This window comes from Phyllostomus discolor, chromosome 1 (genome assembly GCF_004126475.2).
Source record: "Phyllostomus discolor isolate MPI-MPIP mPhyDis1 chromosome 1, mPhyDis1.pri.v3, whole genome shotgun sequence".
Classification (NCBI taxonomy): domain Eukaryota; kingdom Metazoa; phylum Chordata; class Mammalia; order Chiroptera; family Phyllostomidae; genus Phyllostomus; species Phyllostomus discolor.
This window is the reverse complement of record NC_040903.2, coordinates 146176375-146180644: the sequence shown is the minus strand read 5'-3', so window position 1 is coordinate 146180644 and position 4270 is coordinate 146176375.

Below are 4270 nucleotides of genomic sequence, written 5' to 3'. Positions count from 1 at the left end.
AAAAGAAAGAAGAAAAGGGCACCTGCCCTGGCTGTGTGACTCAGTGGATTGAGTTCTAGCCTGCAAATAGAAGGGCCACTGGTTTGATTTCCAGTTAGGGCATATGCCTGGGTTGCAGGCCAGATCCCCAGTAGGGGGCATGTGAGAGGCAACTGATCCATGTATCTCTTGGATTTTTCTCTCCCTCTCTTTCTCACTCCCTTCCCCTCTCTCTGAAAGTAAATGAAATCTTCAAAAAGAAAAGGGGATCTAACCAGAATAATAATAAGGTGAGTCCAGGTCTGTCAGATACTAATATATATTATAAATAAAAAATTAAAACTGTGGTACAAGCACCAGAATAAGCAGATAAATGAACAGAATATTGGGGGACAAAAAGAGCTCAGGGATATATAACATATATTTAATGCCACTTTTTTTATTAGTTAATTGTAAACTGATTCTTGTTTTTAAAAAGTTTATTTATTAATGTATTTTAGAGGGGAAGGGAGGGAGAAAGAAAGGGAGAGATAGAGGTACATCAGTTGCTTGCCTCACACACTCCCCCAACTGGGGACCCAACCCACAACCCAAGAATGTGCCCTGACTGGGAATCAAACCAGCAACCTTTTGCTTCGCAGGCAAGCGCTCAATCCACTGAGCCACACCAGTCAGGGCTGATTTGTCTCTTCTGCATTAAAAAAAAATTTTTAATTAGAGTTGGCATACAATATTATATTGTTTCAGGTGAACCACATAGTTATTAGACAGTTATATAACTTACCAAGTGATCACCCCAATAAGTCTAGTACTCATATGACATCATATATAGTTCTTACAATAATATTGACTATGTTCTGTATGCTATACTTTACATCCCTATGACAATTTTGTAACTGCCAATTTCTACTTCTTAATCCCTTTACCTTTTTCACCCCTGTTGCCAACCTGCCTCCCATCTGGTGACCATCAATTTAATTTGTTCTTTGTATCTATGAGCTGGTTTCTACTTTTGTTCATTCATTTTGTTTTTTTTTTTTATATTCTACATATAAGTGAAATCTATGTTACTGTCTTTCCTTGTTTTACTTTTCTCACATAATGTAATAACCTCTGGGTCTATCCATGTTGTTGCAAATGGCAAGATGCCATTCTTTTTCATAGACAAGTAATAATCCATTGTATATATGTATCTTTTTAAAAGCATAAATGACGTTGGAATAATTGCATAACTGTTTGCATATAAATTAAGTTACATTTCTATCATATACCACACACTAAAATAAGTTCTAAACAAAGACTTAAAATAGAAAAAAATCAAAACCATAAAAATATGAGAAAAACATAAATAAATATTTATATAATCTGGGGCAGATGAGATCTTTCTGAATATAACACCACTGGCAGAGACTAAAAATGCAATTGATTTTACATTGAAATTTTAAACTTTATATCCAAAAAATGACAAGAAATAAAGGTAAAGTTCAAGTGAAAAATTAAGGAAGGATGACAGAGCAATATAAAGCTAAAATATTGTTAATATTAACATTGAAAAGAATAGAAAAATTGATATTAAAAAGCCAATTTATAAAAAATACATTTAAATGGCCAATAAATCTATGAAAGATGATTTATATTTATAGTGATTAAATGGAATTTAAAACGATGTCAGTTTGTGTCAATCACCTTATTAACATTTAAAAAAAAGGTTTATTGATTTTAGATAGAGGAAAAGGGAGAGAAACATCTATATGAGAGAGAAACATTGATCAGTTGCCTCCCGTATGCACTCTGACCAGGGATGGAACCTGCAGCCTAGGTATGTGCCCTTACCTGGGATTGAATCCGCCACCTTTTGGAGTAGGGGACAACACTCCAACCAACCAAGCCACCTGGCCAGGGACACATTAACATTTTTATATGCATAAGACCAATTGTTGAGTGCACACACACAAAAATAGGCACTTTCTGCCCTGGTTTGTGTGGCTCAGTGGATTGAATGCCCACCTGTAAATCAAAGGGTTGCCAGTTCAATTCCCAATCAGGGCACATGCCTGGGATGCAGGCCAGGTTCCCCATGCAGGGCAAATGAGAGGTAACCACAGATTGATGTTTCTCTCCCTCTTTCTCCTTCCCTTCCCCTCTTTCTAAAAATAAATAACATCTTTTTTAAAATAGGCACTCTCTTATACCTCTGATAGGACTGTAAATTGGTACACCATAATGGGAAGCCATTTAATATATCTACAGGTTAAGGATTGTCTATGCTTGCCTTGGCCAGGTGGCTCAGTTGGTTAGAGCATCGTCCCAATACACCAAAGTGAGCTTTACTCTCTGGTAAAGGCACATACAAGAAGCAACCAATGAATGCGTAACTAAGTGGAACAACAAATATCTCTCTCTCTCTCTCTCTCTCTCTCTCCCTCTCTCTTTTTCTCTCTCTCAATACATTTTTTAAAAGATTTTAAAAAAGAATTGCCTACCCTTGGCTCAGCAATTCTGCTTCTAGGAATTTTTCTAAGGAATACTCTTGAAGGAGTATTCCTATTGAAGCATTTATTACAGCATTAATTTTAAAAATGTATAAGTGCAAACAGTGTAAATAACAGCAAGGGATTGATATTTAAAGTATAATAAACCTAGGTAATGAAATATTAAACTGGCACAAAAATGGTAACAAGTGGCAGGTGCCATGTGTGGCCACACACAAAGGTGGTAAGAAGCAGGCCAAGGAGATGGGCGAGGAAGATGAGGCATTCAAGCAGAAACAAAACGAGGAACTAAAGAAACTTGAGGAGCTAAAAGCAAAAGCCACAGTGAAAGGCTCCTGGCTGCAGGTGGAATTAAGAAATCTTGCAAAAGTGAGCTGTTCATTGTACCTGGAGCAATCCTTAATTTCATTCCAGTTTTAACATCTGGATTCCCTGTCATAACATCTGTTGCCACCTATAGCTAGAATCAAGTTTTGTCTTGGAGCCTGCTGTACATTTAAAAATAAACTTTTGTAAAAAAAAAATAATAATAGCGAGGAGTAAAAGATGTCCATGGTATATTTCTAAGTAAAACACACACTGCATCAAATTAAAAAATGGATAAAACACTTGAATAGACATTTCTTCAAAAATTTACAAATGCCCAATATGCACATGAAAATGATGTTGAACATCATTAGTTATTAGGGAAATGCAATTCAAAATCATAATGAGATACCACTCTACCACTTCACCTGTAGCTATAAAAACTACAATAGAAAATAACAAGTGTTTTCAATGATGTGGAGAAATTGGAACTCTAATGTATTGCTGGTAGGAATATAAAATGCTGCTGTGGAAAATAATTAGTTAGGCAGTTCCTCAATAGGTTAAACAAAGAATTACCATATGGTCCAGCAATTCCACTCATAGATACATACAAAACATGTGATCAAACAAAAAAATGCACATACATGTTCATAGCAGCACTATTCACATTTGCCAAAAGGTGGAAACAACTCAAATGTTGATCAACTGATGAACGGATAAATGAAATGTGGTATATGTCCATATGATGGAATATTTCTTGTTCCATTATGCTACAAAATGGATGAACCTAAAAAATACTATGCTAAGTGAAAGAAACCAGACAAAAGGCCACATTTTGTATGATAGGGGGATAAAAATCAAATTAGTCTATTGTCCATTGGTTGGTCATTTAGGACTGATGTTCTAATTATTCTACAATAATCCTGGATTACTCAAATCCTTTTTAAAACATGCTATGGAATAATATTTAATGAAATAAAAGAGTGCTTACCATATAGTCATATATTATTAAATCAAAACAGTGTATTTAAATGATCCCAATTTCATTGTAAAAAAACACCTGTTGCATAGGAAACAAAACCTCCTGGAAGTATATGTGCCAACCTATTAACGGTTATATTTCAGTGGGGTGATTATAAGTAGATTTTAAAAACTGCACTTTCAAAATGTCATCTTCAGTGAGGAATTTTGGGTTCTAAACATATTTGAAAGGTTATCCTTGTATTGAGCCAAAAACTCTTAAATGGAAACTAGCTGGGGGAGAAATGGTAAGTTAGAGTTTTAAAGGTAAATAACACCAAAGAATCTGGAAACTTAAAGCAAAGGAAGAAGAGAGTTTCAGAGAGATGAATGAGCATGTACTTAGAAAAATCTCTTGCATGACTAACAGAGTCAAGGAAATATAGTAGGGGAGAGATACCCTTCAAAAAGGGAAAGGCAAGCGAAGAGAATAGGGTGCAATGAAGTCATATTAAGAGGTACAGACCAGA